Source organism: Microcebus murinus, chromosome 9 (genome assembly GCF_040939455.1).
Source record: "Microcebus murinus isolate Inina chromosome 9, M.murinus_Inina_mat1.0, whole genome shotgun sequence".
Taxonomy (NCBI): Eukaryota; Metazoa; Chordata; class Mammalia; order Primates; family Cheirogaleidae; genus Microcebus; species Microcebus murinus.
Genome location: NC_134112.1, coordinates 104,647,939 through 104,669,765, shown reverse-complemented (window position 1 = coordinate 104,669,765; position 21,827 = coordinate 104,647,939).

Below are 21,827 nucleotides of genomic sequence, written 5' to 3'. Positions count from 1 at the left end.
TTCTAACACTTTACTAAATTCATTTATTAGCTCCAGGTGTTTCTTGGTTGAATGTTTGGGGTATATCATATCATCAGCAAACAGTGAAAGTTTGATCTCTTCTGCTCCTATTTGGATACTTTTTTTTTTTGAGACAGAGTCTCGCTTTGTTGCACAGGCGGTTAGCTATGATTTTGTTGTTTGTAACATGTTTGTTTGTTTGCATCTATATTCATTAGGGATATTGGTCTGTAGATTTCTTTTTTGTTGCATCCTTTCCTGGCTTTGGTATCAAAGTAATATTTGCTTCATAAAAGGTGTCGGGGAGGTTTCCATTCTCTATGTTGTGGACTAATTTCTGCAAAATAGGCACTAGTTCTTTTGTTGTAAGTGTGATAATATTCCGGAGTGAAACCACCTCGATTGGAACATTTTAGGTAGATTTTTAATTGCTGTTACTATTTCAGCTCTTGAGATTCGTCTGTCCAGGATATCTATTTCTTCCTGCTTGAGCCTAGGGAGACAGTGTGTTTCTAGAAATTTGTCCACTTCCTCCACATGTTCCCGTTTGTGTGCATACAGATTTTTGAAGTATTCATAAATTATATGTTGTATCTCCTTGGGATGAGTTATGATAGTCCTTTTTTATTCCTGATGTAGATTAGAGATTTCTATGTTCTGCTTTTCTTTTGGCGTGAGCCAATGTCGAGTCAATTATGTGTATTATTTCTAAGAACCAACTTTCTGTTTTATTAATCTTCAGAATAGCTTTCCCGTTTTCAGTTTCGTTTAGTTCTGATTTGGTCTTGTTGATTTCAGTCCTCCTGCTGGATTTGAGGTTGGTGTTGTTCTTTTACCAGTTCATTGAGTTGTTTCATTAGATTTTGGATTTGTGATCTCCTTGACTTTTGGTTATAGGCATTTATGGAAATACACTTTCCTCTCAGAACGGCTTTAGCTGTGCCACAGAGGATTTGATAACATGTCTCTCGGTCATTTTGCTCATAGAATTTTTTATTTCCGCCTTTTTTTGTTGTTGTGAGAGAGTCTCGCTTTGTTGCCCATGCTAGAGTGAGTGTCGTGGAATCAGCCTAGCTCACAGCACCCTAAAACCCCTGGGTTCAAGCAATCCTGCTGCCTCAGCCTCCTGAGTAGCTAGAACGTCAGATATGCGCCACCATGCCCGGCTAATATTTTCTATATGTATCAGTTGGCCAATTAATTTTTTTCTTTTTATAGTAGAGACGGATTGTTGCTCTTGCTCAGGTTGGTTTCGAATTCCTCATCTTGAGTTATCCACCGGATCGGCCTCCCAGAGTGCAAGAATTCCAGGCGTGAGCCTCCGCACCCTGCTTATTTCTATCTTGATATGTTCATTTATGAACTAATCATTTAGAAGGAGATTGTTTCAACCCTTTTTGTTGAAATGTGACTTTCAGTTAGGTTTGTTTCTTCTTTAGTCCACTGTGATCAGAGAAATACATGGTATGATTTCTATTTTTTAAAATTCCTTGATGTTTACTTTGTGTCCTAGGGTATGATCCATGTTAGAGAATGTCCCCTGAGCTGAGGTGAAGAACATGTATTAGTGGATTTTGGGTAGAATGTCCTGTAAATGTCAGTGAGATCCAAATGTACTAGAATTCTTTTTTAAGTCCATTATTTATTAGTTTTCTCTTTAACGGATCTCTCTTGTGCTGTCAGTGAAGTGTTGAAATCTCTGGTGATTATGGAGTTGCTATTAATCAAGTTGCTTAGAGCGAGTAAGGTTTGCTATATGAATCAGGGTGCACCTAAGTTGGTTGCATAATATTTAAAATTGTTGTCCCTTCTTGTTGAACTAGTCCTTCACCTTTATATGACCATCTTTCTCTTTCACTACCTTTGTTGGTTTAAAAACTAAGTCGTATAAATGAGAACAGCCATGCCAGCCTTCTTTTTGCCTCCACTTGTTGAAACACTGATCTCCACCCTTTTACCTTCAGTGTATATACATCTTTGCAGGTTAGATGTGTTTCCTGATGGCAGCATATACTTGGCCTCTATTTTCTTATCCAGTCAGCCAGCGTATGTCTCTTGAGTGGGGAGTTTAAGCCATTCACATTTATTGATAGAATTGATAGATAAGGTAGATTACTGTTCATTCTGTTGGTTTAGATATTCTTGCTCTGATTTCTGTATCGAACCATTGTAATATCTGGCCTTTATTCTTTGGATGTTGGTTGTTTCTAATCGTGAGTCTTTATTATGGTGTTCTGTGCGTAACACTTTTTTGAGTACCTCTTTTAGGGCTGGTCTTGGTGAATTCTCGGAGATTTATTGAATTCTGTGCCTATCTGAGAATGTCTTAATGTCTCCTTCATATATAAAGGCACTATTATTTCTCTTGTGTCTTTGAGGGCAGTTTACACACTTCTTCAGCTCTTAGAGAAACGCAAGTGTATACGCAATGCATGGCATAAGATAGGGCTAGGTTGATGGTTACAATCAGGGTTACGATTGGTTTGACAAAGAATCTCCTATATCAAAGAACTTACTGTTGCTTGTTTGTTTCACAGCGAGATCTACACACTGCTTCACCTCTGAGAGACTTAGAAAGCATACAGGCAACGTAATTTCTGGGTTTCTTACGTTTACGTTTAGCCTTAGTGTTCAGGTTGCCTAAGAACATTTCTTGAAAGAACTTAATTTTTCTTATGTGCATTTCACAGAAAACTGTACACACTGCTTCAGTTCTGAGAAACCAAACGTATAAACAAAGTACTTTCTAGCTGCTTTCTCAAAGTGTAAGTAAACATGAAAAATCTTTATCTTACGAATTTCACCGGAAACAGTACCCTTTGCTACAGCTCTCAGAAAATAGCGTGTAAAAGGCATGCTTCTCACACATGGGTTAGGTTTAGCATTTAAGTTAGGATACGGTTGCCAATGATCCTTTTCTGAAAAAAACATACTGTTTCTCAGGCGTGTTTTGCAGCAATCTCTATACACTGCTTCCGTTGTCAGAGAAAAGCAAGAGTATACAATAACTAACTTTCCACTTGTTTTCTCGAAAGGATAGTAAATATTTGCTTACAAAAATTCTTGATTAAGACGTACTGTTTCCTTTGTGCCTTTGACAAGAAGCTCTAAACACTACTTCAGTTCTCAGAGATGAAGCGAATAGACCACGCACTTTATCTAAGTATGTGCAAATATTTTTATGAGTATACACTCTGTGAAAGAATTTACAGTTTCTTCTGTTCCTTTGACAGGAATCTCTACATCTTCGTGTCTCAGAATGAATAAAGTGGATAGTGCACATTCTAGCTCCGCTAGTGACCTCAACGTTCGCCTTGGGATATTATTTATGTCATAGCTTACTATTTTTATATGCATTTGAAATCAAACTTTTCCCAATGCCCCAGTTCTCAGGGGAAAGCAAGTGTCTAGCAACGTTCTCTATTTGGATGTACACAATTTTCTTTGGACAATTTTTGTGAAAGAACTTATTTACTTAAATTTTTTTTTTTTTTTGAGATTTGCCTCACATGGGTGACCTGTTAGAGTGCCGTGCCGTCAGTCACGCTCACAGCAACCTCAGACTCCTGGGTTCAGGCGATCTTCTTGCTAGAACCTTCCGAGTAGCTGGGATTACAGGCATCGCCACCATGCCCGGCTAATTTTTTATATATATTTTAGTTGGCCAATTAAATTCTTCCTATTTTTAGTAGATACGGGGTCTTCCTCTTGCACAGGCTATTTTCGAACTCCTGATCTTGAGCCTTCCTCCCACCTCGGTCTGCCGGAGTGCTAGAATTACAGGCCTGAGCCACCGTGCCCGGCCTTCTTAAGTGTTTCTTACTAGAATCTCTATAGACTACCTCAGTTCTCAGGGAAGAACAAGCCTGGAAGCAAGGCACTTTACAGCTGCCTGTCTAAGTCACTTTAATATTTGCCTATGGTAGCGCTTTGTGAGAGGACTTACTGTGTCCTATGTGCCCCGGGCATAAACTCTCCACCGTGATTCAATTCTTATGGAAGAAGAATCCTATAAGCAATGCACTTTAGAGCCAGTTTCTTTACGTCCCTGTATACATTTGTATATCCAAGTTTTCTATGAAAGAACGTAAGGTTTCTTATGTGCATTTGCCAGAAAACTCCACATATTGCCTTAGTTGTTAGAAAAGAATTAACTGATGGGAATATCCCTTTCTGGCTCATTTGTGTACGTTATTGTAAATATTGTATTTGGAATATTTTATGAAAGAACTAAATATGTCTACGTGCATTATAAGGAAACTTTACTGTTACAGTTTTAAGACAAGAAGTATCGGTAAATCAGGGCACTTTTACGCTCCCTTGTCTAATTAGATTTATTTGTATATGGAAGTTTTCTGTTTAAGAAATTACTGGGTCTGGCATACATTTAAAACAAAAGGCTACAAGTGGTTTTCATTCTAAGATAAGAACAAGCCGATAAGAAATGCAGTTTCTAGTTTCATTGTCTAAGTCACTGTAAACATTTATATTTAGATGTTCTCTATGAGAGAACACTATGTTTCTTGTATGCATTCGTCAATACAGCTTCCACATTCCTTCAGATCTCAGGAAACAACTCCTTGCGGAAATTGCTATCTACTTGATTATATCTATCTAAATGATTTTTATATCATATCTATCTAAGCGATTTTTAACATTTGTATATGGAAATTATTTAGAAAGAACTTAATGTTCCTTATATGCGTTCGTCAAAATACACTGCTCCAGTTCTCAGTGAACAAATATGTAAGAAATCACCTTTCTATATCCTCTGTCTTAGTCACTGTACACATGTCAGTATGAATTCCTTTATGAGAGAACTTAACGTTTCCTATAGGCATGTGTGAAAATATCTCACACACTACTTTAGTTCTCAGAGAACAAATCTATAAGCAACGTACTTTGTGTAGCTCCTTTGTGTAAATCACTGGAAACATTTGTATATGTTCTTTATGAAAGAACTTTATTTTTTTCTCCACGTTTATGAAAACTATCTACACATTGCTTCAGTTCTCTGAGAACAAGCACACAAACAAAGCAATCTATATGATATGCCTTTCTTGACCTTAAACATTTATATATATAAATTCTTTATCGAAGAACTTAATGTTTTTCCTCACCATTTGTGAATACACATTTGTGAAAACACTGTACATGTTGCTTCAGTTTTCAGAGAACAAGCTTGTAAGCCAACGCTTCATCTCTTTCGTGACTGTAAACATCTGTATAAGAAATTTGTTATGAAAGAAAGTAATGTTTCTCTAAGCGTTAGTCAATACACTCTACCCACTTATTCAGTTTTCAGAGAAGAAAAAGCATATAAGCAAGATAATTTCTATCTCCTTTGTTTAAGTCACTACACATTTCCACATTGAAGTTGATTATAAAACAAAGGTTTCTTTATATGCTTTTGCCAATACATTCTACACAGTGTTTCAGTTCTCAGAGAAGAAGCCAATGACCAAGACCAATTGTACATACTTTTTCTTAGTCACTTTTAACATTTGCTTATGGAAGTTCTTTATGAAATAACCTAATTTTTTCTCTCCTCCTTTGTGAAAACACTGCTTCAGTTTTTAAAAAAAGACGAGCTTATAAGCAAAATAGTTTCTGTCTTGTTTTTGTAAATCTTGTGATTGTAAACATTCTGTCACCTTTTTGTCTCTCTTGTCTCTGTCTATTTTTTAGGTGACTAAAATAAACATTTGTATATGAAAATTTTTCTATGAGAGAATGGGTTTCTTATATACCTTTGTCAGAATACCGTACACGCTACTAAAGTTCTCAAAGAAAAACGAGTATATTTATATAAATAAGGTTCTATCTCTTTTGTCCGGACTTTTAACATGTGCATATGACAGATCTTAGTGTTATAGGCATTTGCAAAACACCACTGACACGACTTCAAGTATCCGACATAAACAAGCGAAGAAGGCACTTTCTGTTTTCTTTGTCTAAGTAACTGTATGCATTTGTATGTGGAAATTTTTATGAAAGAACGTAATGATTCGGTTACATGTTTGTCAATACACACTGCCTAAGTTTTCATAGAACAAATTATTTCTATCGCCTTTATATGTATGGAAATTCTTTTTAAAAGAAACATGTTTTTTTGATGTTTGTGCAAACAATGTCCACATAGCTTTAGTTCTCAAAGAACAACAAGCATATACTAAAGGCACTTTCTTTCTTCTTGGTCCAACACACTCTATATTCATATATGGAAATTCTTTATGAAAAGCAGTGAATGTTTCCTTTAAACGTTAGTGAAAACTGTCCACAGTGCTTCAATTCTCAGAGAAGAAAAAACATATATGCAAGGCACCACCTCTTTAGTCTAATTCACTATCAATATTTACATATGGACGTTATTTATGAAAAAACAATTTCTTATATGAGTTTGTGAAAACAATGTACACAGATCTTCAGTACTCGGAGACAAAGCCTATAAAAAGCAATTTGCTCTCCCATTTGTCCAAGTCATTGCCAATATTTATATAAGAGAGTTGTTTATGGAAGAACTGTATGTTTCTTATATGTGTTGTAAATATAATTTACACAGTGTTTCAATTTTCAGAGAAGAAAACGAGTCATTTATGAAAGAACTTATTGCTTATACGAGTACGGGAAAACAGTGTACACAGTTGTTCCTCTCTGAAACGTAGTTTCTATCCCCCTTCTCAATCTCTCTGTAAAGATTTATACATGTAATTTCTTTATTGAGAACATTTCTTTCTGTGTATTTTTGAAAATAATTTACACTGTGTTCTCAGTGAAAAAATATCTCACAAGCAACGCATTCTCAACTTAGTCTAAGTCACTCTAAAAATGTAATATGTACGTTCTTCATGAGTAAATGTATGTATATGTGTTTGTCAAAACAATGTACAGGTTGGTACAGTTCTCAGACAAGACCGAGCATACAAACAAGGCACTATCTATCTCCTTTGACTAAGTCTCTGAAAACATTTACATATGGAAGTTCTTTATGAACGAACGAATGTTTCTTATATGTGTTTGTGCAAACCAGGTACACAGTTCTTCAGTTCTCAGAGATAAAAGACACTTTCATTTTATCTCGGAGATGAAAGACACTTTCTATCTCCTTTGTTTAAGTCACTGTCCACACATATAAACTTCGTTAAACAACTGAATGTTTCTTACACACCTTAGCGAAAACAAGTTAGAATTTGCTTCACGTTTTAGAGAGGAGCAAACATGTGAGCAGGGCATTTTCCAGCTCCTTTTCTTCGTCATGGTAAATACTCATATGTGGAAGTCTTATTTGAAAGAACTGTTTCCTATTTGCCTTTGTAAAAACAATGTAAATAGTTCTTCAGTTCTCACGGAAGAACCAGCATATATGCAAAACATTTTCTCTCTCATTTCCTACGTCACTGAGAACATTTACATATGGAAGTTTTGTGTAAAACTTTGAAACGAATCCTATAACCTTTTGTGAAAACCACACACAACGGAAATGCAGCTCTCAGAGAACAATAAGCGTATACGCAATACACTTTCTCGTCTTCTAAGCCACTGTAATCATATATTGTAAGTGGGAGTTTCCTTATGAGAGTACTCTGATTCTTAAGTGTGCTTATTAAAACACGGTACCCAGGTCTTCCGTACTCAGAGAAGAAGCATATAACCAAGGTAATTTCTCTCCAAGTTGTCTAAGTCATTGCAAACATTTATAAATGGATTTTCTTTTTGAAGCAACTGTGTTTCTTATATGCGTTTATGAAAACAATGTAGATTGAGATTCAGTTCTCAGAGAACCGCATGAACAACACACTTTCTACGTCCTTTGTCTAAGTCGCTGTAACACATATACAGTAATTTATGAAAGAACTCTTTCTTATATATGTTAGTGACAACTGTGACAAAGTGCTGCAATTCTTAGAGAAGAACAAACTTTTTTTATTAATTCATTTATTAGGGAAGAACAAGAGTATATGCAAGGCACATTCTGTAACCTTCATCTAAGTCACTGTAAATATTTACATATGGGAATAAATTACCAAAGAGCTGTATGTTTCTGATATGTGTTTGTGAGAATGTTTACAGTTCTTCAGTTCTCAGAGATCAAAGGCATATACAAGGCACTTTCCGTTTCTTTTTGTAACTCCCTGTAAACATTTATATATACAGGTTCCTTCTGTACAAACTGGATGATTCTCATATGGGTTTGTGAGAACGAAACACCGTTTCGGTTCTCAGAAACGAACACGAGTACAATAAATTAACTTCCTATCTCTATTTCTGTTGTCATAGATTAAAAAAGAATATAAGCTAGACACTTTCTATCCTATATGTCACTGACATATAAGTCACGTGAGATTTCTTCATTAAAGAACTATACGTTTCTTATTGTGAAAACAAAGTACACAGTTTTTCAGTTCTCAAAGATCAAGTATATAAGCAAGGCACTTTCGATCTTCTTTTCGTAAGTCACTACAAATATTGGCATATAAAGTTCTTTATGAATCAACTGAATGTTTCTTTTGTACGTCAGTGAAAACCGTGTACAAAGTGCTTCAATTCTTACAGAAGAAAAAACATAAGAGTTCCTTAACATTTGTGTAAGTCCCTGAAATTTATATGGGAGTTTGTTATGAAAGAAGAGTTTTTTCTTATATCTGTTTCTGAAATCAATGTACACAGTTCTTCAGTTGTAAGAGAAGATCAAGCTTATAAGCAAGGTATTTTCTCCCGCATTTGTCTAAGTCAATACCATTTATATATGGAAGAATGAATGAACCATATATATGTTTGTTAAAACAATGTATACAGGTATTCAGTGCACAAGAGAACAAGTGTATAAAAATTCCATTTTCTCTCATTTGTCTGAGTTTATTTATATGGGATTTCTTTATGAAGGAAAATATGATTCTTACATGCATTTTGGAAAACAAGGTACACTTTACCTTCTCAGAAATGATTAATCACATAAGCAACAAACTTTATACCAACTTGTTCTAAGTATAAGTATTTATATCTGGCGGTTTATGAAAGAATAGAATGATCATTATATACTTTTGTGAAAACAATGTAACCAAATATTCGTTGCTGAAGGAAGAACAAAACGTATAAACAAGATATTTTCTCACTGATTTTTCTAAGTCATTGCAAACATTTACATGAGAGTTCTTTCTGAAGGAACTATAGTTTATATGCCTTTGTGAAAACATTCACTGAGTTTCAGTTCTCAGAAAAAAAATCCCTTAACGAACGCATTCAACTTCGTCTAAGTCACTGCTAACATTTAAGTATAAACTTCTTCCTGAAAGAACCCGATGTTTCTTATATACTTTAGTGTAGTGTACAGAGTATTTTAATTCTTAGAGATGAAAAAATATATACACAAAAAGTTTCTATCTCCTTTGTCTAGGTCTTTGTTAATTGTGGAAGTTCTATACGAAAACAGAGTCTCATAAATGCGTTTGTAAAAACAATGTGTACAGTGTTTCAGTACCTGTAGAGCACGCACATAAGAAATGCACTTTATGTTTATTACCATTGTCTGTCACCGTAGAAATTTATATACAGAAGTTGTTTATGAAGAAGTGAATGTTTCTTATATACTTTTCTGAAACCAATAAATTATGGTTTCCATTTCACAGAGAAGATGCAAGCGTGTAAGCAAAGACCCTTCTATCTCCTTTGTCTAACTCTTGTCAATTTTTTATCAAAGAACAGTTTCATATACGTTAGTTAAGTGTACAAGTGCTTCCATTCTTGGAGAAAAATATTAGCAAAGCTGATTCTGTCGCCTTTCTATAAGTCTATGAATATGTTTATATATGGAAATTCTATACGAAACGAATGTTTGTTATATGCGTTTGTGAAAACAATGTACACAGGTCTTCTGTTCTCATAGAACAAGCGTATAAACAGGATCCATTCTGGGTTATTGATACATGTGGGTGTTATTTATGAAAGAACAGAATGAACGTTATATGCGTGTGTGGAAACAATGTACACTTTGTTTCAGTACTCAGGGAAGAACAAGCATGTACGCAAGCACTTTCTATCTGAATTGTCTTAGTTACTGCAACTAATATGTGGAAGTTCTTTATGAAAAACCTGAATGTATCTTACATGCGTTTGTCAAAATCTTGTACATAGTTTTTCAGTTCTCAAAGAAAAGCAAGCATATAAAGAAGTCACAGTCTCCTTTAAGTCTTTGCAAAGGGAATCATTTATACAAGAACTGTGCTTCTTATATGTGTTTATGACCGCAATGTACGTGGTTTCAGTTTACACTGAAAAACAAGTGTAATAGGCATTTATAACCTTTGTGTAAGTCACTGTAAAGATTTTGTATATCGCATTTTTTTAATGAAAAATCTGCAGGTTCCAGCCGACGATGTGAGTCACGGGAGTTAGAGGGCGAGGCTTAGAAATGAGGAAACAACAAAAAGATGGAGACAGGAGGAGGGAGTCCTTGGTGACTGCCGCGCCTTATTTCCGTTGCTATATTTATACAGATAAGAACAAAAGAGAAGCGAAATGCAAAGGAACAGGTGTTATATGTCTTTATTAAACCAGAGAACAAAACAGTTCTTGTTTCTTTCAACCTTACCTCACTTTGATATCCCTTTCCCTCGCTTAAGCAGTTTTCTAATCCTCAACATTTTTCTGATATCCAAAAAGCTACAAATACTCAACTATGATTACTCAAGACAATTCAAGGAAAAGAGCACCCAAGCGTTATTAACAATTCTGGGAAAGGAGTGTGTAGGGCTTCGGTGGCGGCTATAAGGTACTAGGGCTGTGTGCACAGGGTTACCCGGTGACCTTCTATAATTGCTACTGCTATCTCCAGCACCCTCCGTGAGCTGGAATAAAGGCCAAGACTGTCAGAGCGCTGATTCCAGGCGCCAGGTGCTATTTCTCATGAACCCCAGTGTTCCGGGCACCAACCGCACTTTAACGCTCCCGTTTTCGGGATAGCTCCCTACACCTCTCCCTTCCCTTTATAATTAATTGGAGGCTTGCTGTTAAACTTTCATTTGCACGTTATTGGAGTGTATGGCAGCTTTAACAGACAAAATATTCTCAGCAATCAGTGGCAGTAGAAGAGCCGTAACACACAAAATTACCACGGGAAGAACAGAAGCTCAAATAATCATAAAGAATAAGCTTTTAAAATTTCCAAAAGATGGAACATGTCCTAAGACTTGATTGAGAAAACTTCGCGCTTTTGTGGAAATGCTAGTATTAAAGTGGAGTCTCCAACATGCCTATTTCTTGATGATGTTGGAGCAAATCTATAGATGCATATACGGATTGCCAGATCCCTGCCAGGTGATTTTGGACTTTAGCTCAATTATAGTTACTCTCTTTATAAGGTTTGGGAGTTACACAAATCCACTGATAATTGTGGCAGTGGAGATGGCTACGTAGCTGAACTCCTTGTACTTCCTCTCCCAGAATCGGGACCACATCTTATAAAGCATCCAGTGGTCTTCAATCTTCTTATCAATATGCTCTTGGGTACCCAATGCCTGAGTGACATTTTAAGAGATAGTATTGAAATAATTGGCAATTTTTTATCTCTTGTGTCAACGCCAATCCAGCCGCAGCATTGGATCCTAGTACAGTAACAAGAGCTACAATGGTAGTTATGAGTAGCCCAATAAATCTTTTAAGTCTTAGCTATATAGCGTTCACCTCCTTCCACATTTGCAATATTTTATCATCAAACCAGAAACATTAGCTGGAACCCCACAAAGGTGGGGCGGTATAACACAACCATTCTATCAGAATAGGCAAGGGATTGTATACAATTAATTAGTTGACAATTAAGGCATGATATTCCAAAACCATGAGTGACAGTACGAATATTCACAAAGCCCACCATGAATACAAAAGTTCAGGGACACAGGCAGAAATAGTCGTTAGGCGTATTTTTGGGGTAGAGTCCACCGCACTCTCTTGCAGAAGATTGACCAGTTCCTGTAGTCCTTAGGCGTATTTTTGGGGTAGAGTCCACCACACTCTTGCAAAGAATTGACCAGTTCCTGCAACAAGTTTGTAGAGACTAGTCTGGTATACCTTTGAAGGAGTTATCCATAGCCCCTCAACACAACCCTTGTCTCCCAAATAGCCATTGTGAGTTATTGCAGTGGTCCAATCATATATGCTCTGAGTCGTCCCGAGAATAGGAATCTAAGTTGCAGTTGGTTCACGGAAACTTCACAGCACGTGCAGGGTAGAAGCAACCAGCTCCTTTTCACAGCGAAGTATTCCGGGCTGCGGTGGCAAATAAGAGGGCCAGAAAATTGCTTGCCTAAACATGACATAGAGTCCATTTAACACCATTTATATTGTAATATACATAAGTAGGTAAAAGAACACAGCCTGGAAAATAACCTTCACGGTGAAAACAAGAATATCAGGGCTGAGTCCAGTATAATTATAAGCAGATACCAGCATGCTGGATGTGATCATTAGCGGGTGCTCCCAGAGACCTGGGATCACTGACAAGAACAACACGATCTCCACAGCCCACCGGGTGGAGTAAAACGGGGTCTGATATATAAGTCCAATAGGCGTCCATAGCAGGGTTACCATAGCTAATAACAAGGTCAAAGAATTCAATGGCTGTCCTGTCGCTAGAACCAGCTAAGAAGCAATCTCAGTAAGTCTCAATATGACTTCAAGACGGCAGCAGAGCTTGTCTAGTTGTCATCCTAACTGGAGGTTGCTGGTCGACCTGCAGCTTCTGTGTCTTCATCCTGCTTTCTATGGAGGGATCCTGCTTGGCTTACTAGCCTCTCCAGGAGCCGGAATGGGCCCTAAGCATCTTGTTGAAATACACAAACATGACCTCGACTCCAAATAACAACTGGATCCGGTCCTGACCACTGGCTAGTCAGTGGATCCTTACACCCAACCAACGGCGTGTCTTTGTTGGAATTAGTACACCAAAACCGCTAGGTTGCTGAACGATCTCCTTTGTCTAAAATTAAAAAATTTAAAATAACGAGATCATGGTTTATATAATTCTTGGGGGCGGGAGGGCGTGAGGTGGTACAGATCCACCTATTTCATTTTCAAAAGTTGATTTTTGAGAGTCTAGTGGGCACGTTCTACAATGCTTTGTCCTTGGGAGTTATTAGAATTTTCTGATTTATGACTGATCCCCATTTTCGGTAAGAATGTTTGAAATTTGTCACCCGTGTATCCAGGGTCATTGTCTGTTTTTATACCATTAGGCTGGCCCATTGATGCAAAGCATCGGAGGCAATGGGCTACACAATGTTTACCAGCCTCGCCTAATTGAAATGTGGCCATTAAAAATCCAGAATAAGTTTCTATGTTCAGATGAACATATTTTAATCAACGCAGAGAAGTAATAAACGTCACATCCATTTGCCATAAGTGGTTAGATAAAAGGCCTCTGGTATTAACACCATAATGGGGGACAGGGAGTAACTGAGAACAGGAAGAACAAGATTTTACAATTTTTCGAGCCGCTTCTCTAGAGATATTGAACTGTTGCTTGAGAGCGCTGCTATTTGGTTGTGCAAAGCATGGGACTGCTACGCTTAACAAAATAAGAAGAGTTTCGTTCTAGAGGCAAGATATACAATTTTATATCCTTCGTCGAGGGGACCAGGCAGGTGGGAATGAGCACGAAGGTGCCCATAGAAAGATCTTCCTGTACGTGAGTGAATGAGGGATTGAAGGCTCGAAACAATTTCTGAACATTATATTTGAAGTCCCATAAAGGTCACATTCTCTATGACTTGGAGTGCCAGAATCACATAATGACTATATGAATAGAGGGTGGCCTCTAAAGCTAAAAAAAAGCCTCAACTCGACCTCTTGAGACGAAGAAACAGAGTGTGCCAATATTTTATGTCATCCTTAACTGAATAGACTCCATACCATTAGAAGAACCCTCTGTAAAAATCAGAACAGCATTGTCAAGGGGTACAAGAGACACTTGGGCAACAAAGTATAACGGATATAAGCTAGCAAAATGTAACAACTTATCAGGGGTGTAATGGTTATCAATTTTTCCAGGATAATTGGCCAAGGGCTATGGCTCTGGAGTCACTATGCTAGAACAACCACTCCTGCTGCAGACTAGAAAAAGGAACACAAAAAAGTGTGGCTGTTTACCTAGTAATTTGCAGGATTATGAACGGAGCAGGTGGATTAAGGTACCAACCGTCTCATAATGAGTTAGAACTTTAGAGGGATAGGAGGGCCAATGTAGCCAAATTAGTGGTGCCTATTGATAGACGACTGCTGTGGGAGTAAGAGAGTTGTGTAAAACATAGCCAGCCCATTCCAAGTTATAGTTTACATCGGGAACATGTTGGCGGCACAATTCCTGTTTTACTAATTTTAAAGATTGCCTCCCGTCAGAGGTTAATGGACAAGGAGAATTGCTCGAGGAGAATTAGCGTCGAATCCAATTGATATCTCCCAGAAGTCTTTGGAAATCATTAAGAGTTTTTAAGCCATCTTTACGAATTTGAATTCTTTGGTTAATAAAATGGTATTTATGCAGTTGGTATCACAAATAACAATAAGGAGGGTGCCTCTGCACCTTTTCCTGAGCAATGACAACTCCCTGTTTAATTGTGCTGTTTCATGATCAAAAACTTGCAGTAAGAATCCTTCATCTGCATATCCATATAGTGGATGATATACACAGTAGGATATTTGATTCTAGTAGCAAAGCATTGGCAACAAATCTTTGGCAAAAGTTCGGGCTATACAAATAAACTCTCAGAGCCTGCATAAAATCTCTTTCCGAATGATTAACGGGTAGAGCAAGTCGAACATCTGGTTGGAATTGTCTGACTGTTCTTACTCAACACAGTTAAGCAATTCACTACTGTTCAGGATTACGGGTTTAGCCTATCCCTTGGAGCGAACCAACGGCTTAATGCTTGGGCCACAGGAGGGCCAGTGTTGCTCAGTGATAACAGAATACTCAGCTTCAGTATCTACAATTCCTTTAAATTCCTTACCATTCACCCACAAAACCATTTTAGGCTTATTCCTTGTAATAGCATCCAGTAAGCATCCGAGAATCCAAAATCAGAGGGTACCCTTGTTTTTTGCGGTTGGACTTTACCAAGGCATATAAAAGAAATTAAAACAAGCTGAGTAATGTGCTGGCCAGGATTGACAACAGAAATAGAGCTGAGTGAAGTACAAAATTTTACTTTCTCTTGTATAATCCAGATCTATAATTCCCGATGTCACCAGTAAGCTGTTCAAAGTGATACTGCTTCTACCTAATAACGAGCCTATAGCAGCATTTTGAATAAGAAGTTTTTGCATATTTTTAAAATTTTCTAATTCCTTAAAGGTTATGTGCCTGATAAAGAGTATGCCAGGGGTTTAGACAATCCCGAATAAGATTTCAAAGACAAAAAGCGTCCACAGGAACCTTCTCAGGTTCATGGGCTGAGTAATAGTCCTGCAATTTAACTCTTACCTTCTTCCATGTATTGAAATTCACCGTTCCTTCCTCAGACATTCTTCTACAAACTTGAAAAATTTTCCAACTGCTTTTTTCCTATTTTAACACTGCGGGCCCGAAGGATAGTCTTCAACACTTCTACAAACAACATTCTACTAGTTCTTTGTCCCATAATTTCTTAATCTTATCAATTACACTCTCTGCCCAACACACCTTTCTTTATATAATAGCCGGCCTTCCACGGGCAGCGGCCTCCACCGAATCCCCTTGTCACTATGTACCACTGAAGGCAGTCTCGGAGAGAGGGTTTCCTATACAGGCCACCGCCTGCCGGAGCCAGCCGGCGACGTGCATCACGTGGAGTTATGGGGCGAGGCTTAGAAATGAAGAGACAACAAGAAGATTGGGACGGGAGGACGGAGTACTTGGTGACTGCCGCGCCTCGTTTATTACCGTTGCTGTATTTATACGGATAAAACCAAATGACAAGCGAAATACAAAGGAACAGTTAGTATGTCCTCACTAAACCCGAAAACAAAAGTTCCGGTTTTTTCAAACTTAGCTCACTTTGATAGCCGTTTCACTCGCTTAAGCAGTTTTGTAATCTACAACATAACTGTTTTCTGATATCAAAAAAGATACATTCAGCCGGGCGCGGTTGCTCAAGCCTGTAATCCAAGTATTCTGGGAGGCTGAGGCGGGCAGATTGCTCGAGGTTAGGAGTTCGAAACCAGCCTGAGCAAGAGTAAAACCCTGTCTCTATTATAAATAGAAAGAAATTAATTGGCCAACTAATATATATAGAAAATTAGCCGGGCAAGGTTGCGCATGCCTGTAGTCCCAGCTACTCGGGAGGCTGAGACAGAAGGATTGCTTGAGCCCAGGAGTTTGAGGTTGCTGTGATCTACGTTGATGCCAAGGCACTCGCTCTAGCCTGGTCAACATGCTAAACTCTGGCTCAAAAAACAAATACACTCAACTATGAACACTAAGGCAGTTCAAGGAAAAGAGCACCCAAGCCTAACAATTCTGGTAGAGTGTATGTCTTCAGTGGGGAGCTATAAGCTACAAGGGCTATGTGCACAGTATTACTTCAGTGACCTTCTATAACTACTACGTTTATCTCCAGCACCCTCCGTGAACTGGAAGAAAGGCCAAGAATGTCTGAGCTCCAAGTTAAGGCGCCAGGTGCTATATCTCAAGGACCCCAGTGTTCCGGGCAAAAACCGCACCTCAACTCTCCGGTGTTCGAAGACAGCAGCCAGCAACGAACTATATATTTTCTAAATGCTTTTTTGAAAACAATGTATACAGTCCCTCAGATCTAAGGGAAGATCAAGTGTCTAAGCAAGGGACTTTCTATCTCTTTGTCCATGTCAGTGTAAACATTTATATGTAACATTCTGTATGTAAGGACTTAACGTTTCTACTATACGTTGGTGAAAACCGTGTGAAATGTGCTTTAATTGGAGAATAACAAATATAAGGTAGTCACTTTCCATAGCTTTTGTCTATAACTTTTGTCATTTGTATATCGGAGTTCTTTATGACAGAACTGTATGTCTCATTGCTGTAAAAACAATGTACACTCCTCAGAAATGATCTAGCATACAATTCCTCAGAAATGATCTAGCATATGAGCAAGGAATTTTTTTCTATCATTTGTTTAAATTTTTAAATTTATATATGGACGTTCTTTATGAAAGACAAAATGCTTCTAATATCCGTTTGTGTAACCAATATACGATGGGTTTCATTTGTCAGAGAAGAAGAAAAGCCGTCAAGAAATGCGCTTTTTAAATCTCCTTTGTCCATGTCACTCCAAACATTTATATAAGGGAGATTTTTATGAAATAATGGCATATTTCATTGCAGAACCTTATACACATTGCTTTTGTTCTAAGAGAAAATCTACTGTAAAATCAAGGGGTGCTTTATGTTTTCTGTTTAAGACACTGTAAATGTCCACATAGAAACATTGCTTATGGAAGAACTGAATATTTCTTATATGCTTTTTTGAAAACAATGAAAACTGAGTTTCCGTTCTCACAGATGAGATATCTGTGCAAGGCAATTTCTCTGTGTCTAAGTTACTGCAAACACTAGTATATTTCAATTAGACAATAACGTATAAAGAAGTCACTTTCTATCGCTTTTGTATACGAATCTTTAATCACTTATATATGGCAGTTTTTTATGAAAAGACAGTTTTGTATATGCTTTTGTGTAAACATAGACGTGTTTTCAGTTCTCAGAGAAGCCTACTGTATAAAGGAATTTTTTTCTCAGTTTACCTGTTTCAAATGTTATCTATGGTCGCAATTACATTTATATATGGAAGTTCTTTATGAACGAATTGTGTCTTATATGCGTTTCTGAAAACAAAGTACACTGTGTTTCAGATTTACAAAAAGAAATATATAAACAACGCAGTTTCTATCTTCTTTGACTAACTGTACACATATTAAAAAGCCCCAAATGAAAAGAACTGAAAGTTTCTTTCATGGGTTACTCGAATCTATACAGTGCTTCAAGTCTCAGTAAAGAAGAGGCGCATAGGCGAGGCCTTTTTATCCACTTTGCATAAGTCACTGCATACATTTATATATGGCATTTCTTTATAAAAAAACTGAATGTTTCTCATATGCATTTGTGAAAACAATGTAGTCGAGCTTTTAGTTTGCCGGGAATAAACGTTTAAGCAAGGCATTTTCTGGCACCTTTTTCTGAGTGACTGTAAATATTTACAACGTTTCTATATTGAAGAAGTTAAAGACCCTTAAGTGTGTTTCTCAAATCTCTCCAAGTGCAATTCTCAGTGAAGAAAAAGCGTATAAGCCAGTCACTGTATTTATATATAGAAGTTCTTTATGAATGAACAAGCGTATGACAAGGCACTTTATATCGTCCAAGTCATTGTTTTCAAAAACACATATAAGAAACATTCAGTTGTTTCCTAAAACTAACTTCCATTTATAAATGATGGCAGTAACTTAAAGAAACGAGCTAGATAGTGCCTCGTGTATACGCTTTTCCTGTGATAACTGAAAAACGGTGTCTTTTGTTTTCACAAACGCACATAAGAAAGATTCAGTTCTTTTCAAAAGATCTATGTATGAATGCTTACAGTAACTTACAAAAAGGAGACCAAAATCGAATTGCTTATATCCTTGTTCTCTGATAACTGAAGCAATGTGTACGTTTCTACAAGACATATTAAAAAAGTAGAGTTCTCAAAGAACTGCGATATATAAATACTTACAGTGACTTAAGGCATATAGAAAGAGCCATGCTGGCCGGGCGCGGTGGCTCACCCCTGTAACCCTAGCTCTCTGGGAGGCCGAGGCGGGTGGACTGCTCAAGGTCGGGAGTTCGAAACCAGCCTGAGCAAGAGTGAGACCCCGTCTCTACTATAAATAGAAAGAAACTAATTGGCCAACTAATATATATAGAAAAAATTAGCCGGGCATGGTGGCTCATGCCTGTAGTTCCAGCTACTTGGGAGGCTGAGACAGAAGTATCGCTTGAGCCCAGGAGTTTGAGGTTGCTGTGAGCTAGGCTGACGCCATGGCACTCACTCTAGCCTAGGCAACAAAGTGAGACTCTGTCTCAAAAAAAAAAAAAAAGAAAAAAAAAGAAAGAGCCATGCTTAAACACTTGTTTTTCTCTGAGAAAGTACCTTGTTTATACGTTTGTTCTTCTCTGAGAACTGAAACCCCGTGTACCAAATTGTTTTCACAAACATATGTGAAACATATTCAGTAATTTCATAAACATCTTCCATGTATATGTTTGCAGTGTCAAAGGACACAAAAAGTATATTGTTAATACTCCTATTCTCTGAAGCACTGTGTAGGGAGATTTGGGAAATGCATATTAGAAACTTTCAATTCTTTCATAATAAACTTCTATACGCTTGTTCTCTTGGAACTGAAGCAAGGTGCACATTGTTTTCACAAAAATATAGAAGAAACATACAGTGCTTTCATAACTCATACATATATATGTTTACAATGACTTTGATAAGGAAATAGATTTCTTTGTTTATATGCTTTTTCCCTTAGCAAACACCGTGTATATTGTTTTCACAAACGCATATAAACATTCAGTTATTTCTTGACTTTCCATATATAAATGTTTACAGTGTCTTACCAAAAGAGAAAGTGTTTTGGTTATACGCTAGTTCTCTGAAGCGCTTTGTAGAAAATTTTGAGAAACCCATGTAAGAAACATTCAGTTCTTTCATAAAGAACTTCCACGTATAAATGCAGTGAATTAGACTACGGATATAGAATGTCTTGCTTATTCGATTGTTCTCTAAGAATGAAACACTGTGTTCTGTGTTTTCACAAACGGATATAAAATAACATACAGTTCTTTCAAAAAGAACTTCCTACATAAATCTTTGCAGTTAGACTAAAGAGATAGAATATGCCCTGTTAAACGTTTCTCTTTTCTAATACCTAAAGCACTACTTATATATTTTTCACAAACGGATATACGAAACATTCTGTTCTTTCTTAAAGAACTTCTATATGTGTGTACCTTAATCTACACACAGGAGATAAAGCCTTGCATAAACTCTTGTTCTTCTCTAAGAACAAAACAATGTTTACATTGTTTTCACAAACAAATATTAGAAACATTCATTTCTTTTATATAGAACTTCTTTACTGCTCCACTTTTCAAAGAATATGAAGTAAATTTATATGATCAAGTCTTTGTGTAATTTGCAGTAAATATTGCTGTTCGGAACTTCTGTATACGAGTGTTTACCTTTTTTAATGTATAATTTTAGAAAACTAAACACTTTTCAGAGAAACGCCAGTGTATAGTCACTATATTTCTAAGACAGTGTTGGAAAAAAAGGTTGTAGACATAGCCAGATCCACACAGCACCCTCTCTGCCCATCTCCCGTGGGTGACTGGACACAGCCAGATCCACATGCGCCTTGCCCGCATGTCTACCGTGGGTGAGTGGACACAACCAGATCCACACAGCACCCTCATTGCCCGTCACCCGTGGGTGAGTGGACACAGCCAGATACACACTGCTCCCTGCCTGCCCATCTCGCGTGGGTGTGTGGACACAGCCGGATCCACACAGCGCCCTGCCTGCCTGTCTCCTGTGGGTGAGTGGACACAGCCAGATCCAAGCAGCACCCTGCCTGCCCGTGTCCCGTGGATGAGTGGACACAGCCAGATCCACACTGAGCCCTCACTGCCGGTCTCCCGTGGGTGAGTGGACACAGTCAGATCCACACTGGGCCTTCACTGCCCATCTCCCGTGGGTGTGTGGACACAGCCAGATCCACACTGCGCCCTGCCTACCCGTCTCCCGTGGGTGAGTGGACACAGCCAGATCCACACTGTGCCCTGCCTGCCCGTCTCCCGTGGGTGAGTGGACACAGCCAGATCCGCACTGCGCCCTGCCTGCCCGTCTGCCGTGGGTGAGTGGACACAGCCAGATCCGCACTACGCCCTGCCTGACCGCCTGCCGTGGGTGAGTGGACACAGCCAGATCCGCACTGCGCCCTGCCTGCCCGTCTGCCTAGGGTCAGTGGACATAGCCAGATCCACACAGCACTGTCTCTGCCCATCTCCCGTGGGTGAGTGGACACAGCCGGATCCGCACTGCGCCCTGCCTGCCCGTCTCCCGTGGGCGAGTGGACACAGCCAGATCCGCACTGCGCCTTGCCTGCCCGTCTCCCGTGGGTGAGTGGACACAGCCAGATACGCACTGCGCCCTGCCTGCCCGTCTCCCGTGTGTGAGTGGACACAGCCAGATCCGCACTGAGCCTTGCCTGCCCGTCTCACGTGGATGCGTGGACACATCCAGATCCGCACTGCGCCCTGCCTGCCCGTCTCCCGTGGGTGATTGGACACAGCCAGATCCGCACTGCACCATGTCTGACCGTCTGCCGTGGGTGAGTAGACACAGCCAGATCCGCACTGCACCCTGCCTGCCCGTCTGACGTGGGTCAGTGGACATAGCCAGATCCACACAGAACAGTCTCTGCCCATCTCCCGTGGGTGAGTGGACCTAGCCAGATCCGCACTGCGCCCTGCCCGTCTCCCGTGGGTGAGTGGACACAGCCAGATCCGCACTGCGCCCTGGCTGACCGCATGCTATGGGTGCGTGGACACAGCCAGATCCGCACTGCGCCCTGCCTGACCGCCTGCCGTGGGTGAGTGGACACAGCCAGATCCGCACTGCGCCCTGCCTGACCCTCTGCCGTGGGTGAGTGGACACAGCCAGATCCGCACTGCGCCCTGCCTGCCCGTCTGCCGTGGGTGAGTGGACACAGCCAGATCCGCACTGCGCCCTGCCTGATCGTCTGCCGTGGGTGAGTGGACACAGCGAGATCCA